The 26974-nt window shown below is 36.6% G+C and overlaps 1 long non-coding RNA gene across 1 annotated transcript; it reads left to right on the top strand.

The window, feature by feature from the left end:
- The first annotated feature begins 355 nt into the window (after nt 1-355).
- On the top strand, nt 356-5154 carry LOC140846475 (uncharacterized). Its single transcript, XR_012125597.1, has 3 exons — nt 356-522; nt 4800-4956; nt 5039-5154. It is a non-coding gene; the product is annotated as an uncharacterized lncRNA (long non-coding RNA).
- Nucleotides 5155-26974: the final 21820 nt, after the last annotated feature.

A 26974-nucleotide genomic window follows, 5' to 3' on the forward strand; every position in this document is an offset into this window, starting at 1 on the left:
AGAGCAAAAGGGAACAGGTGAGGGCTTGAAAGTTGTCCACAGTCAAACTTCAAAAATGGGGTCAGAGTCTTTAATACATACACTCAGGATCACTTGGGTTATTTTTATACCTACAAAGAAAATAATATAGTGGTTATATATTTAAATGCTTTGAAAATGATTGTAGTGGGCACTTGCCTTCCCAACATTTATTCTACTCTTCCTACATTGTGCAGAATACACCTGAGAGGTTTGAGTGGAATTAACTTGCCCCTCATCCCAAAATTAATCCCACCAGGATCATCTAATCCTGACCTATGGTGTTACCCTGGCCACAAGAAATGGATTGGGATTGAGTACCAATCACAGGACTTTTGCCCAAAAATTGATGTGAATAACAAAGCATGTGGTCCTTGTGGCTGCAGGCAGTCATCCTGAGACCAAGAACGTGGAAGAGACATGGAGCTGGAACCCTGATCAGATAAAGATCTGTAAACATTGTGTACAGGTGAAAGGATGTAAAGAACACACTGAAAGTTTTCAGTAAGTACTTTTCTGGCTCCTTCCTTTTCCTATACTGGTTTATTCAGTTACGTGAGGCTTTAAATCAACATAGAGTCTGATTTTTCTTCTAGTGATCCTTAGTATTGAATAATGAATATTATAGTAAATGTGTAAATCAGTTTGAGTTTCTTATTGTTAGGCTTTACCTCAAAATACTGTAAGGAATGTGTTATAAACAGTGTGTTACTAAATTTTTTTATCCTCTATGGCTCTTACTAAATTTGCTTTATCCTCTAATCATTGTCAATTGCCTTCATTTAGAATCACTTTAGAAGTATTCAGCTGATATTTAAAGATAAAGAATGCATTCCAAACATAGCAAAAATAAATGCTTCAGCTATCATTATCTTCCATTAACACCTGATGCTTTGGTAATCAATAAAATGAATGTTCAAATGGGCTTTCATAGATGAAATTAGGGGTTTGCTGACTTGCATAATAGATATTATAAATTGACTCTCATTGATGAGCCAGAGGTGTTCATGATATGCAGATTAGATCAAATAAATGTTTCAGAGACAGTCCCTATGTTGCCTGACCAAGTATATAAGAAGCTAGCAAGCTCTGTAGTCTATACTTTTAGGAACAGCACCCTTCAGATCTCAAACCTAAATATCTAAAATCCTAAAAATCTTAAACATGCCAAAGGTTGAAGAGTTTAATTTCTGCTTAACTAAAATAAGAATCACGTGCATTATGGAGATGATGGGTGACATCATGCTTATTATAGAGATAAGAAATAAATTTTGCTGTTTTTCCTTCCTAACTGCAAGCTCATTTTTAGAATATCCCCAGTGCAGATACTATTAAACTGAGATCTCAAGATGGGCCATTAAATCCGGACTGACAGATCATAAAGGTCTACTAAGAAATAAAATCCAAGATACAAAAACTTGCCTATATAAGGTCCCTGGCCATGGTTACTTGCCTGCAAAAATAACAACAAGCAAATTGTTGAAAAATCTAATATTAAAGGGAAAATATACTGTTAAGTAAACTTAAAGGCTATTTGATTATAGCCTGTGACTACTTAATCTTAGGACAATCCTCAGACTTCTATACTCAACCTAATAGGAAACGAGCTACCAAAATAGTGTAACCTCCTCTAAAGAGCACCTTCCCCAGTGGCCATCTCAGATGTGTTCATCAAAGAACACATAGCACCACCAGCCAAGGGTCCTCACTATTCCTGTCTACAGAATATGACAAGGATCAGTGGCCACTGCATAATGTTTCCAAATATCCTCTTTTTTAATTGGGAGGTTTTATTGCCATTACTCTGTTATTTCTCTTACGTTGCATTTTGCATTTGTTGGGAGCCAATAACTGGCCATTGGTTGCTGGACCATAAGGAGTGCCAGGTGAAGCTAACACACTCTGGAGAGACAGCAAAAAGGTATCCTACAGTGGATGTGATAGTTGCTATCCAAACATGCATTTCACTCTCCTCCACCAGGGATCATTCAGGTATAGCAGGTGAGATCAACCCTAATCTTTTCCAAGGTTAGTCCTGATGGTGTAAGCCAGAAGTTACTCGCAACCACCTTACCACGGCTATTGGGAGGATGGGGTGGGAAACCAGTCCTAAATCAATTACAGCATTACCCTAACCATGTGAATTATTTCAGGGATTATCTAGCAAGCACAAAGCTTCGGGACAGTTGTTCAATGGTTGTTGAAAGGTCAGAACTTTGTCTCTTCCTGAGGATATAAATGAAGAAGCATGTTGTTCCTATTGCTTTTAACAATTGTCTTGTGACCATAAAGGAAACCGGTCTGCAAATAAAAGCAAATACAGATAATAGAACAATGCTGATGTAATTCAGAGAAATGGAGCTAAAGCGTTGATCGAATCATTTCTAAATCTTCCTTCACCTTTATGGGAGTTTTCATTTATATAAACAATTTCTGCTTATTATTTAATCCTATTTTAATTAGGTTTTCTGTTACTTTCAATCCCAAGTGTTTTAACTGGTACAAGGATTCTGTATCCCTGGCTTCATTTTAAATGTCAGTAAATGAATTGTCATCTTCTTAAAATGGAAAAGAGCCTTATCCACTTCAGCCTTTGTCCATGTTCATGCCAGAATCAGATTGAAAAGAAGCTACTGTCCTAGAGAGCGATTCTTTCTAATTCATATGGTACCCATCTCCCACATTAAAACAATAGCAAGCCATTCAAATATTGAACTATAACATTACAGATAAAGAATGTGAAGAACAAACTGTGAAAGTTTTAAATAAGCATCTTTCTGGTCCCTCTTTTAATCAGGTCTCCTGTGAAATCTGTGCAACATATAACCCATTTGTGAAATCTCCATTATGTAGGAGATACATGATCCTTAACTTCTCAGTCTTTTGTTAATTGTCATTGGCCACCAGTTGGGTTTACATAGTTTAGTTAGATTCATAATGGGGCAAGAATCACTCCATTAATGTCCAGAAATTCTTTTCACAGTGAAGAAAACCATCAACAAAATGAAAATGCAAGCTACTGAATGGAAGAAGATATTTGCAAATAAAATATCTGTCAAAGGATTGATAACCAAAATAAATAAAGACTTCATACAACTCAATACCAAAAATACCAGATAATCCAATTAAAAATGGGCAGAGGACCTGAACCTTTTTCCAAAGGAGTCATACAGATGGCCAACAGAAACATGAAACAATGCTCAACATCACTAAGGATCAGGGAAATGCAAATCAAAACTACAGCGAGATGGCACCTCACACTTGTCAGAATGGCTAGGATCAAAAAGACAAGAAATAACAAGTGTTGGTGAGAATGTGGAGAAAAGGGAACCTCATGCACTGTTGGTGCAGCCAGCTATGGAAAACAGTACGGAGATTCCTCAAAAGATTAAAAATAGAACTGCCATACAACTTCACATCTGGGTATTTATCTAAAGTAAAAGAAAATACTAATTTGAAAAGACATATGCACCCCTATGTTCACTGCAGCATTATTTACAACTGTCAAGATATGGAAGCAACCTAAGTGTCCATTGATAGATGAATGGATAAAGAGCATGTGGAATATTACTCATCTTTAAAAAGGAATGAAATCTTACCATCTTACATGGACAAACCTAGAGGGCATTACACTGAGTGAAATAAGTCAGAGAAAGACAAATACCATATCATTTTGCTTATACACAAAGTATTTTTAAAATAATAATTAAAAATGTATGATATCACTGCAAACATAGAATTTTGGAGGTTGGACCTTAGATGCTATTGTATGTAAATCTCTTTCTGAATTTAGGAGTCTATTTACCTGCATTTAAGCAACTTAGCAGAAACCAGTGTTAAGCCACCAACAGAAGATTTTTTTATTTGAAAATAAATTAACAATAAGTAAAAACCAGTTTATCAAGTTTGCATGTAAACGGTCTCCGAAAATTAAAAGATTGAGACTCAAGAAAGGATTTTTAGTTCTAGTATAATTTAAACTTTCAGCTACACAATGAAGAATATAAGGGAAAATACATTTCTACTTTAGAAGGCTAGAATGTTCTAAAGCAAGATCAGAAGCTTGGAGTTTAAGTCAAAATTCTAATTGAAGGGAATTTAAAAAAATAAGATTGGCACTCCCTTAAGCAACAAGATGGTACTTATTCCATGTTTCTACAAGTCTTTTTCTTCTTTAGAGAGAAAATTTCCACTTACTTGAAAATGATCCATTACTGGTATCACTCTTTCAAAAGGTAGTTCCCCAAATTTAGGAACAGGATAAAAAAAACAACAAAACATCCTTGTGTAAAAACAATAAATACATTTGGTAACAGAAGCCAATGCAACACCTCAGTGGATGCTGGGTTATTAGTATCCTTCCTAGAATATGAGTTTTGAGTAGATCCATGTCTATTCTGAAACTTCTGATCATTTGGTCATGGATGGTATTTGGTCAGGTGGTAATGAATAAATGAATAATATCACCCAGCAATATGGCAGTATTAAAATGGTCAAAAGCCAGATATACTTGTGGTCCTTCCAAGCCAAACAGTAATTCTAATGTTATTAGGTCAGTTATTTGGATTTTGGCTTTCCCTTTAAGTATGAGAGAGCTCTCTATTTTTATAGATGAAATAGGACTTGTTAATGTGGATGTAGGAGAATTTAGTACATCAATTACTAAGTCTATTTTCCTTACAAAACTAGGAGAATGTTTTTTACCATTGTTCTCACAAAATGCCTTGGAAATACTTGAAGATGCAGGGAAGTGTGGTGGAAGTAATAATATTTCTTTAAAGCTTGGTTTAGGAAGACGCATTACAACTATGCTGTATCCATTTTTGGCAAGTGAAGAGGAAAGTTGTACCAGCTGATGGCCGTTTGATGACCCGCATGGAAAGAATCAGCGTCAGACCCTGGAGAGCACAATTGAGAGAAGTGATCCCATCACAAAAGGTGACCTCATCCTTTGGCACCAGCTGGCACTCTGGGCATGGGGAGTGAGTTAATGCTCTCCACCCTGCATTTTCCCCTCTAGATTACCCCGGTGGCTCACCAGAGGGCGGTGTGCGGTGATCAGCCCTGTTGCTTCCTGCCTTGCATGTGTCCTATGGTACAGCCAATGCCAAAGCATCAGAACCAGACACAGGCAAGAGGATAGGTGACGGAAGTCGCTCTGTTGGGTTTGTTATACATGTGCCCCCTGCATGGAATTCTTACTATTGAGAAGTTAATTGATCACTGCATGAGATATAAAATGAGTTTTTAGTAAATTCTGTATTAGTTCCAAATTTATGACTCTAGTTTTGGGATTACTGAATTCTGCTGTCCTCTTTAGACTTAGAAACGCATAATATTATTCTGTCATATATATTATTTGAATGATAATATAATATTATTCAAAGGTGGGTAAATGGCCTTCCTTCACCTATTTCAGGGGTTTCTCTGAATTCTTGACGGTTTGCAATCTTAAACACAGATTAAATAATTCAGTGAATATTTATGGAACAATTGGCAAATGAGATATAATAAGATAAAGCACTTCTAATTCTACTCAAAGGGAGATTTAAATCTATCAAGGGGATAAAGTGTAAATAAAAAATTAAATACATGATCAAAATTATACAAAGGGGGAGATACATTTAAAGCAGTATGAGAATTCGAAGGATGAAGAGATGAAGGCTTATGGGAAGGGCTCAGAATCTCAGCTGCATCTTGCAGGTGAGGCAAAATTCAGTTTAGACATGTGATAAAAGCACATCCTAGATAAAGGAAACATCATGCGTATGGAAAACTAATGGACTTAAGAGCTTAGAGTTTATAAAAATGAGTAATGGGAAATGAAGAGAGCTATATTGTCAATAGGTCCTTGAGGGTACTGAATACCTGGCAGGCTCCAAATACTGAACTAACAAGGGAAAGTTGTAAAAGTAGCAAAAGGTCAGTGTTAGCTTTGTATACTGAAAACATCTAGCAGCTGTGTGTGGGATGAATCAGATAAGTAAGGGTCCAAAGGTAGGGAACCAAGTAAAAAGGCTATTTCAATTTTTTTAAAAAGATGCTATTTCAATAATCCTGTAAGCTTTGAAATTTAAAGAAAAAAAAAAGCAAGCAAGGAGTCCTATAAAAGTAGAGATGGTTTGAGCAAAAACTAAGGAGATGGGGATTGGGTAAAGAGAGAAAGGAGTCAAACACAGAGGTTTTGAGTTAAGTGGGAGGATGATGACTTCATTCATTGAAATATAGGACCCAAGAGAAGCAGGACTGGGGAAGAAACTGAAGTATTTACCAAAAATGTTAAATAGAAAATCCTAGTCAAAATATTTATGAAGCTAACTACTCACTTCTGGTTTTTTTAATAAATTTAATTCAGATGAATTTAGACATGTGATATTATGTCTAATATCTATTTCATAGATATTAGATCTATGAAAAGAAAGACCAGAGATTTTAAATTCTCTTTTGCCTTCTGATCCTTGGGTAATAACTATAATGTCATTTCCTGATACCTTCCTTTTCCCCCTTTAGGAAATACCAGTCAGTGCTGTGAGCTTTCCCCCTGCTAGAAATCTTAGCACCAGGTGACTTTTTCACTCCCTCCTTGTTTTCTGACAAGTTGGTGCACTCAAAGTGTTTCTTAAACTAGACACTCTCTTTCCCTTCAGATGGCTTACATTCCAGCAAGGGGTATATAAACGAAAGAAGGGGCAATCATATTTTTGTTTGTTAAAATGGTTTGAAAATTTTGAAGAGGAGTTTACTGTGTACTCAAGGTTAACAGATGAAATACATCATCACATTTATTGGGAGGAACTACAAGGTCTTCTCCCATCACTGAGGAAAATAAAGTTTGTTAAACTTTATTGTTGTTAAAAAATCTAAGAATACCCCAATTTTACCAAATGGTGAACTTCTGCTTAATAAAAAGGAAAGAATTGCAACCTTACACTGATGCAACCATGTTCTATGCATTTTTTCTTATAGGAAAATATGGTAAAACATTTAAAGGAATCAGTAATAAGCTTGTTGAAGAAACAGAAAGAACAAAAAATAACTTCCTTTAATATTTTTAAACATCTTTAATATATTAACTGAAAAAGGCTATGATGGAGTCCCATTTGCTCAAGCACATTGTAATATTTTCCCCCAACTTGGTTGACAGTTACAAAATTCAGAAACAAGCAGAAAAATTAACTTCTCCAAGTAAAGTATCTGCTTTTGAGGCAAGTTTTTCAATCAATCATACAGGAAGTTTTGGAGTTGCCTTTAGTTCATCTGTTAGTTTTTCTACTCAAATCAAATAAATGATATCATAAGCGGCATGGACTTGTTTCTTGGTTGCTAAAAAAAATCTGGTAGTAAATTTTCCACACTTAATTGAGCTCTATAATTTTATCTTGCACTCTTGACCCTTGAAACATCTGCTAATCAGATAGCTCTTGTCCATACTTGTGGGCCGTATAGCTTGAAGTTCTCTGCTGCGTAAACCACAAAGGAGTCCTCTACATGTTGATCATGTCCTCTCCACTCTGTCCTCATACCTATATAATTTAGAACAAAAAATAGCCTTTCATCTTGATGAGCTATTCTATGTGGTATTTCTTGGTGTACATCTTGTCAAATTAGAACAGTAAGGCTTATGCTATTATCAACATCACTTTGCTTAGTCACCTAGATGTGCTAAGGTCCTATAGGAAGGCCTCTTTTATTCAACACCATCAGACTTCAGGTGAAATTTCGGAAACTGACACCACCACGTGGTTATGATTGCCCCTTCTTTCGTTTATATACCCCTTGCTGAATGTAAGCCATCTGAAGGGAAAGAGAGTGTCTAGTTTAAGAAACACTTTGAGTGCACCAACTTGTCAGAAAACAAGGAGGGAGTGAAAAAGTCACCTGGTGCTAAGATTTCTAGCAGGGGGAAAGCTCACAGCACTGACTGGTATTTGCTAAAGGGGGAAAAGGAAGGTATCAGGAAATGACATTATAGTTATTACCCAAGGATCAGAAGGCAAAAGAGAATTTAAAATCTCTGGTCTTCCTTTTCATAGATCTATCTCCAACATACCTTTATTTGTGTATGTATATGTTTAATTAATTGATTGATTGTGTTAAAATACACATAAAATTTACCATCTTAACCATTTTTAAGTGTGTAGTTCAGTGGCATTACACACATTCACATTGTTGTGCAACTATCACCATCATCCATCTCTAGACCCCTTTTCATCTTGCAAAACTCTGGACCAATTATAAATCTCTATTCCCTCCATCCCTCAGTACCTAGAAACCACCATTTTAGTTTCTTTCTCTATTGATTTGACTACTCAAGGCAACTCATATAATGGGATCAAGAATTAATTTTTTCTTTGACAGGCTTATATCACTTAGTATAACATCCTCAAGGTTCATCCATGTTCTAGCATATGTCAGAATTTTTTTCTTTTTTAAGGCTGAGTAATACTCCATTTTATATACTACACTTAGTTTATCCCAACATTCTTTTTGTATGTAGCTTGCCAGTCACTCCAACATCATTTGTGGAAAAGACTGTCCTTTTCCCTTTGAATGGTCTTGGCACACTTGTCAAAAATCATTTGACTATATATATGCAAGAGTTTATTTCTGGACTTTTCATTCTATTTTACTGGACTTTTTATTCTATTTTTATTCTATTTATAATATTTATAATATTTTACTATTATATGTGTCTTTATTCTAGTACCACACTGTTTCAATTACTAGAGTTTTGTTACCCAAAAGTTCTAAACTCTGCTGAATTGTTCTCTCCAGATGAAGTCCAAAAAAACTTTCTCATATATGGACTCAGGAAGTATACTACCCAAATATTCTTAAGGAAAAAAATTTCAGAGATAATGTCCCTGTTCAAAGGGAAATGCATCAAAATAAAAAATGAAAGAGGAAGAATGATAATAAAAAGGAGTTGACATGAACATCAAGGGCAGTTGGACATAGAATAATATTTGTTGAAATAACTGATGCAAACCCAGTGCAAATGTCAAAATATTCTCAAGATGTATCTAATATAAAATATTTTCTAAGATTAAAGGTAGTCACTAATAGAATTTAAAACACTGCAGTAACACAAAGATTAAAGAGATTTATAACAGTCTTATGAGATTGGATGTCAGTTTGTCAGACACTATAAGTAAAAGAATATGGCTAATCATTTTATATGATAATTTGATAACACATTGTAGAATTTTCCTAAATACATCTAGTGAAATTTGTTCGAAGGACTAAACAGGTATCATGCAAAAATTTACATATAAGAACAGTCTTTGTTTATAATAGAAAAAAATAGATCTATCATTCTCCCATGTCTTTGTCTCTCCATTCTTTTTCTTTAAACTGATTTTATTTTCTGCAATGTTTCTTCTTTGCTCGCAGATATTTAAAAATCCTATTACATCATCAAGTTATTAAGTCTCTTTTCTAATTCAGCTACTTCAAAATGTTGTCCTTTTTAAAAAATTACCTATCTTTGTCCCAATTAATAGACTTGCTCTCTGATCTTTCCTCCCTTATGCAGTTCAAACTTTCTTGAAATTTATTTAAAATCCCTATGAGATGTCCTTTTTTCCCAATATGGCTGCACCTACACTATAAACAGTAGAAACCCCCTGAATGTCATGGAAGTGGTACCCTTCCATAGGTTCCAGTGATGATGCTGAGACTATTTTTTGTAATAATCTATTAATAACTTACTCAAAAGTAAGATATTAATAGAAGAGTTAGGCAGCTGGGCTTATGATACTGGATCAGCAAGAAGTGACCTTAGAATGGTGCTCTATCCAGCCGTGAGGGCAATGTGATGACTCCAGCAGCAGTGTGAAAACTGGGTAAAGGGGATGTTCACATCTTAGGAGGCGGGACCTACTGATGAAGATGTAAAAATATTCTGAGGGAAACAAGGTTGAGGGTCCAAACTATGCCTTTTTCAATGGAATTGTGAAGAAAGGGCCAATTTGAAAACGTTTAAGTGGTACCAATAACAAACATGGTGATTATTTACGTGGGAGTTGAGAGAGAGAAAGGATAGAATAGAGAATTGATTCAGAATACCTACCTTGGATGAATGGGTTAAGGATAGATTGCCAAATGACACAAAAAATAAAGGAGGAAAATCAGACTTCCGGAATTTAGAAAATAGTTTCAGTTTTGAATTTACCGAGTTTGGGATATTATAGGAAAAACAGGTGGAAATGTCAAATAGACACTTAAAATATGGAACTGTATCTCAAGTTTTGGAGGTGGAGGTAGGAATTTGACCATTACCAATAGACAGTAACTTAAAAACCTCTGAATTAGTCCCCCAGGCAGAAGGTATAGCATGGACAAAAGGCTGGGGACAGAAAACAGAAGAACACCAAGATCTAAAGAATGGTTAGAAGAAATCTAGTGAAGGAGGTTAGAGGGAACAGTTTAGTAATGAGAATCGGAACTAGGAGAATATGGTGTCACTGAAGTCAAATTAAGAAGAAAAAATTTTTGAGCTACCCTAATGTAGAGAAAAATTTAAAAGGAAAGAACGGTCAAAGAGTCAAAGATACCAAAGCCAACACAGGAGGTAAAGATTGAAAAGTGGCCATGAAAGATGGGAATTCTGTTACTATCAATCATATAAAGAGCCATATCACTGGACTGTTGAACAGAATCTTCTAGAATGATGTAGTGGATTGAGTAGTAACAAAAAGCTGAGGAAGCTTGAGACAAGAAAGGAAGATATGTCTTTAAATATGTGTTAAATAATTCCCTGTGGTTTTTTTTTTCTCTTCAATTTTACATACATTTTTACTAATCTATATAAATTCAGGAAAGTGCACAAATCCTAAGTGGTTGGCTCAATGAATATTCACAAAGTGAATATACTCATGTAACCAGTACACAGATGAAGAAACAAACTATCAGAATCTCAGGCTCTTCTGTGTTCCCTTTTCTTGTCTATCCGCCCCCCACCTCCACCAAGCTGAACCATTATCTTGGCATCTAACATCATAGATCAGCTTTGTTTTTTCTGTACTTCCCTGTCTTTTATAATAAAATGTAACTCATCTAATTAAACTTTCCATAACTCAGAATATTTATGAGCTCAAATGACAGGATAAGGCATATCCATAGTCTGGTGGAGTTGTTACCAAATTAATTGAATGAAAGAATAGATCTTGATAATCAGTTGCCACCCTACCAGTTTTTCTATTCCCTGAACTTTGTATGACCTTCTCAAGGCCATTGCGACTTCTTTGGCTTGAAATCATTCTCTTACTACAATGTATGGGAAAAAAAAGAAAGAAAGAAACAATGGAGGAATATGGCAAGAGAGATGCTTTATCAAAATATTAAAACTATTCATTTATTTCTAGTTGAGACACATCTATTAGCTTACGTCTTTCTTCAGTATTTGTATCACTTCCTGTTCGTTATTTCTGACACTGCTCACGACTGCCTCCTAACAACCTTCTGGAACAGTCTGTCAATTCTGCAACTCATTAACAAAATCCCTGACTCATTTTTTCTGCTTTAGGTTCTTTTATAGCTTTAATAAATGTAGCTGCTGTCATTAATAGCAAGATCCTTAAGAACTAGACTTTATTTTATTCCTTAAATCATAAAGATAAATCCTAAAATCATATAGCTTTACCTACAACTCCAAATATATGTATTTTTATTGCAGAAAGCATTCATTTGTAGTGAAAAACAGCTGGGTGAAAATCTGACTAAAAAGCAACTGTCATTGATTTCATATGGCTCTGCTAATTGCCTACCATCCCTTCCACATAGTCTTTTTATAATTTCATCTGATACCATTAAAATATTAACCTCAAGGAAACTTACAGGGATTCAAACGTTTATGATCAAAACCATAAGTTAAAGCTGCTGCTTTGCCCATACTCTTCATGCTTGTTCCTAAGAAAAACAGATGAAATGAAATTTTTTCTTATATTTGGACAGTGCATTTAACTTTGCCTGAACAATATGTCCATTATGACAAAGCAAGATTTCTTTTATGAATGAGGGTAGAGATAAAAATTTTTTTTTTCTGTTCAGGAAAATAATTCAAATCCTTTTTGGTAATAGCTAGGTTGTATTGCTATATCAAAAGCTCATTTGTGAACATAAGGGTCTCTGTTATCAAAAACAAAGCAAAACATTGATAAAGTGCTATTTTTGCTCTAGTGAGCTATAAGGAGGGGAAAAAATCAGATATGAAATATCCCACAGCTCTAGGAAGAACAGACTTTTTGAACTGCAGATGTTTTAAGTGAACGAATAGGAACTGGTAGTCCTAGATATTCTAAACTAGAGTATTTATCATTTAAAACCTACCTACTTTACACAGAAAAAACACAGATATAACTGATGATTGAAGCAAATATAAAAGCACAGAAGTCAAGAAATATAAAAGGGGAAAGGGCACAAAAAGCAATTTGGTTTTACCAGAAAGCCTGAGCTCAGGATAACTACTGATTCACCAAAAAAAAATCAGGTTTAACCTTCTTGACAGCTAAGCAAGGGGGGAAAAAAAAGAATATACGAGTTACACAGCTTTTCTTTATAGAATAAAATACTTGTTAGAAAAACTTCTTCCCAGCATTAAGCTCTAAAAAAACTTACACACATCTTCATATTGAGCATACAGAACAAGGTAATAGTTCTTTTTTAAAATACAGATTTTATAGAAGTTTTTGAAATACTGAGGGCATTATGGAAGTTTATAATATCTAAAAAGAAGTTATGGTACTTTCAAGGCAAAAAAGAATTCATTTATTAATTGGGTTTTCATGTCAGTTTTAAACTACTGACATTTAATATCTTTAAACATCTTTACATTGGCAAAACTTTTCTTAAAAAGCAAAAGTAAGAAGTGGAGGCAAGAAGGAAAGAAGCAAGGAATTGACATTAACATTTATTGAACAAGTCCTGTTTGTTGACTATGGCATCTGGGTCATTTTTTTGGTTACTTTGCCCTGGATTTATGATGCATGAAGCTATGAATAATTTAGAAAATTATTCTAAATCCTTTGGATTCTGTAAGCAAAAATAAGGACATATATTTCGGTCTCCAAGTTTTTCCACAGAACAGCCCCTTGGTTTCTTCAAATATGTGGTTTTATAGTATATAATGATTTCAAATATTTTTATCAACACAATAAGCATTTGTTATTTACAACATGGGCAAAAAACTGGACATTTCTTTCCGGACAAATAGAGACTCACATCTAATTTGCTCAACTGTCCTCTTTTTTAAAAAACTGCTTTATACCTGAATTTTCAAATGATTTCTTTAAGTAAAATATTATATCAATGAAAGTAGGTGTAGAAGATAGCAATGCTTTCTTCCTCAATAAATAAATGTTTATTTCCTTGTGGTCCTGCTGTTTTATTACGTATTTTCTACACTTCTCACTTCCATCACAAGCGCTAGAACAAAATCTGAGAATATAAGATTCTTGAGCCCAAAACTTTGCAGTAGAGTAAGAAATGGTACTTATAAACCACCTAGGGTGCTGCAAACTTCTGGCAATTAATTTCAATTAAGTTATTTACAAGGTGCGCCACTACTAACTTGTGCCCAGATGTTTCAGTTGGCAAAATGTGATGGCCACCAATGTAGTCAATTTCAGTAACAATCACTCATTGATGAAATTTTCACACTGAGTTCACAGCACCTTCGTAACATTGGTACATGATGTCATCACCCTTTGCCTCATCATAACCATAAAAATGCCAATACGAGTTGCAACAAATTACTGCAGGCAATTGCTGAATTCTAGAGATGTTGTAGTGAACACCTGGGCTGGCTCAGACTCCACCAGCTTTCAAAGTTTTGTTACCAGATGTTTGTGGAACAACTTATGCTTGTATGGAAAACAGATACTTTTTTTTCATTTGTACGAACGGTTACCAGACCTTTGGAAGTAGTAGTGGAAACACATGTTTTGTGAAAATAGTTGGCCAAATAAGAATTTTTTAGGGAAATATTTTTTATTAAAATCAGCATGGTTAGTCTTATACAGTGTGAATTAAATCTGCCTAATTGTAATTATATGAAATTATTTGTTATATAATAAGATACATCACAAATTAAGTGGTACAGTGGATTATACCTTTCTTGGATGAAGAAAATAAGAACATAGGGAAGTTTAATTAATATTAAAATTTTAAAACCACCTGTTTAAGTCTGATTTTGCTTAATCATTTTGTATTTGAGTAATACTAATTTAATAATTATGTCTTCTTTTTTTAAATATCCTGTCTTTCTATAGAAAAAGACAGAATCTAAAATTGTCCATATATGTTTATTTTTGCCATTAACTTAACATACTATTGATCTTCAGTATAGTTTAGAAAAATTTCACCTTGTGATTCAAATAATATTTTTAGAAAACAGTTATCTTTGTCATTTCAAAACATTTTCCACCCATGAGAATGTATGAATAGGAAGAAAACCACTGCTAATTTTTTTTGATGGGTCTATTTCTTAGAGGATTCTTATTTTTAATTCAAGGAAAGGATGATTTTTAACTTTTTACTGAAATACTAGTTTTGTAAAAATAAACAGATATCTCCTTTAAGGTTAAACTATTGGTTCTGTTGTAATTCACTGTATTTTACATATAAGGACCTGACATGGGCCACATTTTCCTCCCTCTGGGCAACTGCAAGAAGTTGTTAAAACTGTTAACATCTGCCTGGTAACTGTTAAATTCTCAGGGATTTCTTTTAGTTCAGAAGAACTCTAAATTTATCCACGTGCTAGATATACTAAGTCCTGGATAAAAGCAAAGGATATTCTACTAGGGATGCATTTTAGGATTTGATGAATACTCTATGTTCATAAAAAAATCGTATTTCTGCGAATCCCTAAACAAAAAGGTAAGCGAATATTAAAAAAAAAAAAAAAACCAACCCTCCTGTCTTGTTTAAGAAACAAACATTTCAACACCTTTCCTGAGAAATGAGAATTACACATACCACTGAAACAGACCCATTCACTCTCCAGGTATAAACTGAATGAAGTGCCAGGAGCAAATACATATTAATAGGCTGGATAGTAAATATGGAATGAAAAAGCTTTTTGCAGCTTTAACACTTAGGAGATGGATACACATCACTCTTTGCACTGCTGTGAAGTTCACGGTGGTCCTGGGGTGCTGCCCTGATGACTTAGCTTGCCTTTCCTTCTTATATGTCCAGGAATCCCTCCACACGTCCAGGGAGTCATTATGAGCTGGGTGGAGGTGCTGCACGCAGGCGCCTCGTGGGCATCTCTAGGGAGGCGCAGCCCAGAGACACACTAAGAGTCACTGTGGAGCCCGCAGTTTCTCATACCTTGTTTGTTATGAGACTTGGGCCCAAGGGGGTATGAAAGAATGCCACGTGAATATAGTGCCCTATGTTTCGTTAAGAAAATGTAAATGTCTCACTGTTGCAATTTTAACCTGAAATGATCCTGAAAGTTTAATCTTGACCCAAAGGCAAACTAACAGAGTACCTCTCAGTGCCCATGTTAAAAATGAGTTGCAATTTGTTTTTAGTCCTTGGGACATTTTTACACTCCCATTAAATAAAAGAAATAATCACAAAGGAAATTAAACCACAAAGAAAATATGTTAAAGCCATGTTTAGCATCTGACCTAAATATGTAAAACAAAGGAAATACGTGGCTGTGGTTAGAACTTGGGTCTTTCACCAGTCTGCCGCATTTACAGCACACACTACATGGTAACAATGTGTCAGCGAGATTCTTAAGCTGTATTTTCTGAAAGCAACATATTTGGAAGAAGAGTGAAAGAGTCACTGAATTACTCCAATGCTTATTCATTTGAAATAAAACTCCCAATTTTTAGAAGTGTCAGTAATGTTGGAAAGGTCAGATTTGGTCTGATGTGGGGGCATGATTTGGGGGTATTTACTAATTGTATCTCCTCCATTTGCAAATATAATTTCCATTGAGAAAAGTTGAAGATCCATGGGTAGTACAAGTCACCCATGCCGGCATGCTTGTGAAGCCCTAGCCTCTATAGGCAATCTGGTCAAAACAATTCCTATTCCTACCCCTTCACCCTTATATTTCCCAAAGAATGGAAAAGCTAATGGAATTTGGCACTGGCCCCCAAAATGCCTTCCAGTATCTGACTTACTGTCATACGTTAGATAAAATGTACCACATTTGTCTTGTGCTCTATTTGATGTCCATAAGCACATATAGTAATGGATTGCACTCAGAATCTCAGCTTTATATTTGAAGGGTTGTCCTAAGACCACTCTGAGACCCAGCCTTTACCCGACCACAGGACTCTGTCATCTCTAATTGAACCTTCTGGATTTTAGCCAATCCAAAAATTCAGTCCAGTTTAACCTGCAGGTAGTCATATACACATTAGATCAGATAATAAAGTAGAAATTCGTCACGGGCAATTAAGTGGTTCGCATTATGAAAAGATGAACACAATGTTTTTATTATTACCTGGAGACACCGCACAGCAGGTATGATATTTATACAGCACATTGTTTGGCAGATTCGTATTGGGTTGCTAAATATCGGATGTGTTCTGTATATTCCAAGCCAGTCAGGCAGTTATGGATCCTCCTTATGCATGGGCGAGTGGCTGAAGAAACCCACTAGAGTGGGAAGACATGCTCCTGAGATAACCTACTGGGCCTATTTCAAGGCACTAATGGAGGAAGTGGAGTTCGGCCATCCTGTTGACATGAATCATACGGTTTTTTATAAATGTGTCTTTGGGAAGTTTGTTTTTGCTAAAATAGTATTTTGATAATATCTTAAATTTTCCTAACTCTCTGCAAAGATTTTTTTCTACATGTATTTTCTCACTTAATTGCATTCCAGCTTTCCACATTAGGTTCAGATGAACTGATTATTTTTGGGAGAATGTGGTACCAAAAACAACTAGAATACCTGGAATAGAAGAAAGAAAAATTAAGTTCTTTGTTGAAGTACTTAACTTTTATCATGATTAAGTTTGGTCCTTATTTGAAGGGACCCTTAAAAACTGCATCATACCAAGAGGATCTAACAGCATAATAACACAAAGTGTCTATGTCCCAGGGAGCTGGCCTATCCAGGAGGACACTGTTATGCTGAATCGTGATTGGGGTTGGCTTTAGCATCTGGGCCAAACCTTTCATTCAACAGCTGTTGAAGTCCTGAGAGACAACCCACAGAACAGCTCAGGGACAAAATTAGACTTGGGAGTTTCCTGACCCTTAATTAAATTTCAACTGCCTTCTGCAGTGACAGGACTTCAGTTAGAGAACAAGTTCAAAGAAAACTTAACATAGTTACCTGTGGCTATATTGTAAGCTTGAATGCAGTCCAGGGTTTGGGGAGCACAATCTTAAGGGAGCCTTCTGTATCTAAACAGTGACATGGTAAATTCATATAAATCATGAAGCTCAGAGGGCAAGTTTCTTTTCTTTGTGGAGTTTTTTCCTAAGTGTTCTAATCCACATATATGAATCACACATAAATACAGTTCTTGGGGAGACTTTTTCCCATTATTAAACATGAAGTATACATTCCACAAAAACCACCCACTAAAGCTGCATCTAAGATGTTTCACATACCCCAACAAATACTAGCCCTAAATAATGCTGGCATGCTATAAGTATTTCTTATAAGGTTTAATGTTCTCAAATAGTAATGAAAATACCAGGAAAAAAGAGTAATATCTTTCTTATGATCTTCGTGAGGTTTCCAAATTCTCAATGTCTCCAATCTTCTCGAAGCAGAACACATAATGATTTCTTCAAAATGTCACTTAAAATTTGTTCCTCTTCCCCGCCACTTAAACTGAGTATGGACCATCCATTTCAAGTCAACGTGTTCAAAAAGGATCAACTGAAACTTGAACAGGCAGAAGGAAAAATGTTTCCACTCTGACTAGACTTAAAAGAAGTTGGGCATCTTTGCATAGTTTTCTTATTAGCATTGTAATATGAAACATCTGTATTAATTTAGTAAATCAAACACATTAAAACAACAAATAAAAGAAGCTGTAATGAATAAAATGCAGAAGACCCCGTGTGGGTGCCTGTTCTTTCCTTGAGAAACAACGCAGACAAGTAGCTAGAGCCGTAAGTAACTGCGCTGGCAGGGGGACAACCAATGAACAGGATGGAGAGCCGCCATGTGCTAATATAAAAACCAGCTTTTCTTTATTTTATCACCTTTGCAACAGAAGGTTAGACTCTGCCATTTCTTTCCAATTTGCTTACTCTCTGTGGAAAGCACAGTCCCCTAACTCTTTTTTCCTTTACTGTTCTTGTCTAATCTCGTTTTCCCCTACCTGCCAGTTTTCTTTTCTCTGTCTTTCCATTGCCAGAATTCCCACCTTTATCCATACTGCCAGATTACTGAAAACGTTTTGAGCTCACCCCTTTCTCTTCATTCAAGTTTGACTATTATACAGTAGTGGAGAACTTTCTCCTCAAAGAATTCTCCACCAAGAATTTAGAGGGACAGACAATGGCTTCATAGAGAAAATCTCCATTTTTTGATCTAGTACTTACAGACCTCTCTTACCAGGTCCTTCTGAATTATGCATTTTCATTTTTATTATTCCACCCATAGAGTCTCTGAACTTCATACAGGCCATTTCTATTACACCCCCAGTTCATACAAATATATTCATGGCTCACACCTCTTTGGCTTTGTGTATCCTGGTCTCTCAAAAAATGAATGATTGCCTACTTCTTTCATTGTGGCAATCTATACCTGGGGACTGCAAACTGAAAAATTTTCAAGGGGAAGGCAGGCAACATATTCATGACAGAGTAAATGATGAAGTAAAACAGAAAGCAGTGACACAAAGTATGGCTAAACTGGAAAGAGCAGATTCCATGTAAAGGCATTCAAATTTAAACTGTTTCTTAAAGCCCCATGCTGGCCCAACAAAACATAAGCACACCTGATTTGGCCTGTGGCCATAAATTAGCAGCCTCTGAGGTATAATCATTATCTTCTTTAAGATCTGTTTAAGAGTTGCTGTCTTCAGAAAATCTCCCTAAGAATTTCCATGTTTTGTCCTTTTTTAATATTCCTTCAATAATTTAAATGCAGTTTGGCTTAGAGAACTACATATATGATTTTGCTCTCTATCTTGTTCATATGTGGATATGTTCTCTTTTCAGTTATTTAGGAAACTTATTCGGGGAAAGCAGAGGTCATGCGTTTTGATTCTTCTGTCCTCATATTCTAGTGATGACTTTCTTCCACTTATATACAAACATGTTTATTGATCATAAAGAAGAACTGATAAATTAATATACATTTACCGTGGTAAAATCTTCTGAAAAATCATCTCGGTAACTTACATCTAACATTTTCTCTAATTTTGTAGAGAGAAACAGAGAAGACAAGAAAGGAAAGGGGACTATGGGGTGCAGACTGATAGAAAGAGAAGGAAACTGGTGTTTCGGGATTGCTTGCTTAATGTTAACCAGCCTACTGTCAAGAAAGCCAAATCCCACATCGAAAGAGAGCTGGACTGGGAATTCTCACTTTACAACCTTGGCCAAATAATGTAGAATTTGGGGAATGTTTCCTTACCCATAAAATGCTGTGTTTGGGGCAGGGGATTTGGACAAGGTGGGACTAGCTTTTCTGATGGACGCCTTTGGAACATCTGCTTAGCCTACAATGGTCCCCTTAGCTATATAGACTATAGTCTTGGAAGCCATGTTTAGACAGTGTGATCCTCACTTCTGCACCACAGCCGATTGGACTATGAGTGGGCATCAATCAGTGTCTCTTTCCCAGGGCTTTGAAATGGTGGTAGAGAGAAAGAGATTTAATATTTAATGTTATTTGGGAATATTTAATGTTGTAGCATGGAAACCTGGGCCATAGTCTACCTTACTGACCAGGATACAAAAGTAGGAGGACTGAAAAACACAGAAGAATGAGGCAGAGACAAGAGATAAGGGATAGAGTTTGTCCTGGTCAAAGACACGCTTCCTGTTTTCAGTTCCCGTCATTCTGCTTTGTAACTGGCAACAAACATTCCTAATCTTCAAGATGCTTCTCAGCCCTAAACTTCTAGGAAGCTATACATTTACATGTACTCATCTATAAAACAGAGACTGTGAGTGGATAATCAGTTAACAGAGAAGGCCGTTTTCATGGGCCTTACAAAACCAGGTAGTCAGCCAAAACTGTCTGCAAAATGTATTTCCCGGGATGGAAAGCAGAATTTGCATAATGACATATATCTTTCCTTCCACCTGAGGTGATGATTTGGAGATCAGAAAAAAAAATAACCTCAAAAGCTGTGAGGATAACTAAGGTAATATCTTAAAGAGGTCTTAAATTTCCCAAATATAAGAACCATATGGATTCAAAACACTTTATGCATTACATTTCTTTTTATATATGTTAGGAACCGGAGGAGAGAGAGTCCAGTATGTTAGTGTATATTTGTCATAAAATTATCCACAATGTTTCAACTTTGTACAACATAAATGCTTATGGAGTAGTTTCTAAAACTAAGGTTCCATCTATCAAACGGACTAAATAAAATGTAATAATTTAAAATAGAAGGATAGGTATTACACCCTTACACATTTAGGTGAAAGGACTTAATTTTGCTGAGTGATTTTCAATCTCAGTATTCTTGGACTTCCTGGCTGGTGGCCCCAGGGCTCATACTCTTCTAAGTATAGGGGGATCTTGTTGTAGGACCAAGGACTGTGAACATGGAGGCTGGCTGGCGATGGATCACACTGTGCTCCTGAAAACATAGTTACAGATGAGAAAAACCTAATGTGAAAGAATTGTCTCCAAAAGCAGGTGCATGTAGTAGAATCCCAAATCAGAGCCCCTCTGTAGAATAACACCTCTTTCCTTCAGGTTAGCTTACAAATCTTTCCTTTCCTAGAAAAAAAGAGAGAAGAAGGAGGAGGAGGAGGAGAGAGAAGAGAAAAGAAGAGAAAAAGAGGAAAAATGAAATGGGGAAGAGAAAGAGGAAGACAGGAAGAAAGCTTTCCTTCTTCACCTCTAGTCATCCTCAACCGTTCTTGGATGAGTGACCCACCCAGATGCCACCCTCCCCTCCTTTTCTCTCTTGAACCCACTGCGAATGGTTTCTCCCTCCGCTCTCAGAAGATTGGTCTTGTGATGGACTCCAAAGACACTGTAGCTGCAAAATGGGAACTTATCAATCATTATCCCAACCGATTTTTTATGGAATTGAAAATATTCAGCAAACTCCATTTGAAATGCTTGCCTTTCTTCATTTATGGTGCAATCACTTGGCCTTCTTCTGCCTCTATTTGTTCTCCTTCACCTTCTTTGGCTCTTTTTCCTACATGCAGTCCTACGTCACTCTGTTTTTTTCTCCAAACACTGTGTGTGCACCCTCTCCTCCCCTCCACTGGCTCCCCCGCGGCAGCCTCATCCATTCCTATGGTCTCATGTACCCGCATTAGGACTCTCGACTTTTTATCTTAGCACAGACGTTCTTGACCTTCAGATGTGTATTTCTAGGCTCTTAATAGACATCTCAACGAGATCTGTCACAAACACCTTACACTGAACATATCCCGAATTATATCCTCTTTTAGCCCCTTTCCAACTCTGCTCCACTGAGCATCTAGTCAGAAACTTCAGAATCACTTCTCTTTGTTACTGCCTTGACTGATGAGTTGTTACATCTGTGGGTGTCTCTGAAATCCAGTTCATGACGGTTGTTTCTGTCCTTCCTCGGACGCTCATCATTTCTTGCCTGTTGTGCTGCGGTGGCTCCCTACGAGACCTCCCCACCTGCAGGCTTTCCCACCTTTCTTTCCTCCTGAATCTTTATTCTCCATTATTGCCTCTGGTCTTTAAAGCACCAAACTAGTCCTGGCTCTTCTCCCCTTGACACTTTTCGATGACTTTTCATCATGTATAAAAAATATACATGATCAGCTCCTTGCCTTGATGAACATAAAAGGCCCTTAACTGTGGGGCTCCTCCCCGCTTGTTAGCTGCATCTCCCCACTTTCCCTTAGTCGCTCCCTATGGTTCAGCCTTAACTGTCCCCTCACAGCTTCCCAAACATGCCCATGTATTTCCCATCTCCAAGTTTTTCGATAGGCTGAAGCATTTGCCTAGAATACTCTTGCCCGCATGTGCACCTGGGAAATTCCTCCTCAGTATGGTAAAACTTCATAAACATCAACCCGCCACCCCCACAACATGGATCTTCCTATGACCACGGAGGTACATGTCTTCATTAGCATTTTCCTCGCTGTGTCCTAGGTTATACCAGGAGGGGGCCGCCATCAACCCTTGAGGTCCCTGAGACATATCTTATTCATCTTCATTTCAGGGTTTATACTCTGTTGGGAGCATAATACATGCCCAGTGCTTGTTGGTTGAATGGATGACAGATAAGTAAATACAGAAAACGACTAGAGGGACAGAGACCAGCTGGTTGAAGGTGTCTGACACCCCTTTCCTGTGTCACTACACTGTGTGTAATACTATGCCACAATTTTCTTATCTCTTATAAGCCAAGTTTCAGAGAAGCAGGGCACTGAACAAAAAAAAAGCACAAGTTTGAAAACCAAGCTCCTTTATAACTAAAGAAGTGTTTTCTTAACTGAAGACAAATATCCAAACTAAATTCAAGGAGAAACTTTTTCCTGTTGTTACTAACTGATGAAATAAGAGCAATTAGGTTTGGCTTTCTCATTGTTAATTCTTCCACTAGAAATATTTGGAAAAGAGTAACCCATTTTAACAGCCTGTGGGGTCAGTTCTACCCTGTGAACAAAACATGGACGAGTGCGTCACCATCCACCTTGCAAAATCCTCTAGCAGGCCTGCACCTACATGTACGTCTCTGATTTTATAAGATCCTGTACGTGACAATAAACACATCAACGGTGCGTCTAGACGACGAGGTCATATTCAGACACTTACGACTTCAACAAGGGTGGAGATTGTGGGGGAACAGAGCCTAGATCCGGTGAACTCCTAAATAGAAAAGGCATTTGTGTGTTCATGCAAAAAGGGAACAAGGAAAGAAACATGTTAACAAAAGAATGACTTGTCATAGTTCTGGGAACTATTGGAACAAAGAATTACGAACTTAAACAATTCAATACCTGGATAACTGTAGCGACAGATAAAGCTTTTCAGGAAGACGATTTCTACTAATTCTTGGATAAGAACGGGTGAAGAATACTACCAAAAGTGCAGATTAAGATCAGTTTGCCAAAGACATTTCCATTTAAATTAAGAAATTTGTTTCTTCGGATGATATGTGAGGTCAGATTGGAAACACAGAGACAAGCCAGAAGAATATTTCTCTGAACAGGAAATAGAAATGAAGGAACTTCCATGAGCCACAGGCCTGAACAGAATCTTTCCCTCTTAAATGTTTTTTTATACTGTTCCCTCTTCCTCCCTTGCCACACTCCGCTTTTAACCCCAGGTCTTTCCCCCTTTTGTCTGCAGTAATTGTTCATATCTTCCCCAATAATTTTTCTCTTTTTATTTAGGGTGACTACTAATTTCAGAAACCAGAGCATCAGGCAAAAGCATAACCAAATGCTATTAAACTATAAGCCAAATTGGAGCACCAAGTGTACAGAAAACAGAAAATACAGCAGCATTACCTTTGTTAGCTTTTAATCTTCCTAGCAAAATTATTTTTAAAATCTGTTCAATTAATATTTTCACTTATATCCTTAAATTACCAATTTTGAGTACAAATAAATGGAAAGTTGTCATGACTTCATATTCCATTAATTTGGAATTCATAATGGAAAAACAAAGGGCTTTTGGTCAGACCCAGATTCATCAACTCAGGGCTCTTTCTCGGAGTAATAAATGTATTATGGGGAAACATGCGGGTTGGATTTCCTAATGTCAAAATACAGTGTTTAGAATTATACTCCCAAATTCTCCATTTTCTTTTTATAATCTAATGTTAATTTTACTTTGCAATAATTCTCTTTCAGCCCCTTTATATATATATATAGTCTCCATTCCCTTCTGACAGTAATGAATTCCAAATTTTCTGTCCTTCTTATATATATATATATATATGTGCTTTCTTCTAAATTCCTGCTTCACATAGTTTATGGGGCTCTTCCCCTTTTTAATAGGATTATCAGTACACTTCATGATTTTAGAAACTTTGTTGCTTTTCTTTTTTGGACACTCAGCCATCATTTTCCAGCCATAGATTCTTAAACTTTTTCTGCTCCTCCAGATCATTTACGCCATGTGTGTGACTTTATCTAACTTCTTGGGTTAAAACGTGTAATTATGGTTTAGTACAAAAGCCATTGTCATGAACTTTTTTTAGCTTGTTTTGATTGTGGTTACATATTGGGCTGCTGTTACCTGATTTCTCCAGCAGTGGTTTTCAAGGACCTCAAGTGTCCTGTTTGATTCACTTTTTGAAATGAAAATGTATTAATTTGTAAAGCATTCACCTATCAGGTCTATTAGTGATCACCATAGGTTATGCTGATACGAAACTTCTGTGCAGTTTGCCATTTGTCTGTATAGGTTTTCTTTTGATAATAGAAATTTATGATGCCTATCCATTTATCCTTTCTGTTATGATTGTTGGTGTCCCTGACTCAAAATTATAACACAATTTACATCTATTAATATTATCATTTCTATGTGCTTTTAAATCTTGAATCCATCTGAAATATATTTAGGTATTTTTGCTTCTTTTTTTAGCAAACATTATTCTGCAGTATTCTAGCCTTAATTTCTGATTATTCAACAGTCTAAATGGTCATTACATTTAATACTGAAATAAGTCATTTTGCACTTACTGTTTTTATTAATGCTATTAAAATATAGTGTTTTACCTCATTTTTTCTCTTCTTTTTCTTGTCAATTGTAAGCATGGTCTCTTAATTATATACACTACATATATGTTTTTTTTAAATATGGAGATATTAATTTATTCTGTTTCCATAGACTCTATATAGCCATTGGGATTGTCTGGGTATTTCAAAAGTGATCTAAAATATGACATGTCCTTGTTTGCTATAGTTCCTGACACATGGCAGGCTCTTGAATATGGCTAGACAAACAAACCAAATATTTATATTGTAACAAAGACATAGCACCGTAATCTCACAAGCAATGTGATGTTTTTACTGATCTTCAGCATAGATTTGTTAACCATTTATTCCCTTCCTCATGATAATGGTAAGCACGCTGTTTTAACACCCTGGGATTTCCAGTCTCCGTTTGTCACACACAGCCTGGTCATCTTTACTTACCTCATCACAAGATTGTCGGAAGACTAACAAGATACCGGCTCTGCCAGTGCTCAGAAAGAAAATAACTTCTTCCATGAAAAATGCTGCCATGAAAACTATAGCAGCGACCACGGCTGGTCTGTTGCTGTCATAAAAACAAATCAAAGCGTGATAGACCAATCAACATGTGCCCAACTGGTCAACAAAGGTTTGTGATTTTTATTCTGAAATAAAAATGAATTCCCTTCACAAAAATTCATGACGACAGGCATCACCTGTCCTGCCAGACCGCAGTGAGAAGGAGATGGATGGCAGGCCAGGTATTTCCTGTGGGCTCGGCTGTATCTGTGATTATAAGTGGTGAGTATGCATTTTTCAGAGTTGATGCGTGTTGATGACAGTCTACACTCTGTGGCTTGCCTCCATGGCCTTCCACATCACAGCCAAGCCGTGATAGGAAGAACTGCATTATGTAATAATGACCCACTCACCTCCTTCTTACATAATATTTCACACTCTCATGGTGCTTTGCAGCCACATAGCAATTATTCCTCACAGAGTTTTGAGGGAAGAGGATATACGTTATATATGTTATAATGTACATGTGAGGTATAGTAATATGTGCCATATTAATTTTTCATTAGAAAAGCTCATTTTCAGAAGTCTGACTTAGTGCACTTAAAGGCATATGCTCCACAAGTACTGCCTCAGTGGTAAGATCAGTACCAAAACTCAGGTTTACCTACAAATATTTATTTTGAAACTACTGTGTCTAAAATGATGGTGAGTGCAAGAGCCAATTGTTTTTCCTTAAAAAGCTCATGGTCTGACTTAGAGAGGGTAAAGACTTGAAATTAAAAACATAGATGTAATTTAATAAGCCAGTACACCTCAATGGCAGTAGCTACCTCTTGATTTAGCTTGTGTAAATCAAGACAGTGAAGGAACCAGATGCTTTCAGGCCAAACCCAGGCACCCAGGCTCACTCACAGCCCCAAATGATGGAGGAGCTGGGACTTGCAGGTTCCCAGGAAAGGTTTGAAGCTATTTGTCAGTGAGCACATTACTGGGTTTTTGGGTAGTGTAACTCTTTCTGGCGCAACAGTGGCAGAGGGAAGGGGGGCCTTCAGCATGGCAACTCTAGAGTCCCCACACCTTTCCAATGCCTGCTTTGGACTGTGGATACATTTCCTGGAGCCCTGGAAGCAGGTCCCAGCAGAGGTGAGAACTGCTTGACTGTGGGATATTCCAAGAATACATTTTGTCTTGTTAGCTCATTTCAGCTGTGAAGATCCACGGGAAGTCACAGAAAGTAAAATTCCTTTTAGTTCAGAGTGACTGTGATTAATCCAGCTTCTGGCTTTCCAGGCCAGTCATTCCATTTTCGAGACAACTCCATCTGTTAGGAAGATTCTTAAAATAAGGAGGCTACGACTTCCGGTCCAACATGTGGGTTAAACTCTTGCGCACCATTAGCAAACTTCACCAAAATCACAATAAAAGGATAAGAGTTCTCAAGGACCAAGAAAATGCGAGAGGAGGTGATATTGGCTGTAAAGTGTAAGCCTAATCATGACGCTCCCTACTCAAAGGCTTCCTATCCCACTTAGTCTGTAGTCCCTGCCACGGCGACGAGACCTTGCAACAGTGTTGTCACCACCACTATTCTCTGACATCACCTCCTTTCCAGCCACAGCAGCCCCTTTGC

The sequence above is a fragment of the Manis javanica genome, chromosome 15 (genome assembly GCF_040802235.1).
Source record: "Manis javanica isolate MJ-LG chromosome 15, MJ_LKY, whole genome shotgun sequence".
NCBI lineage: Eukaryota > Metazoa > Chordata > Mammalia > Pholidota > Manidae > Manis > Manis javanica.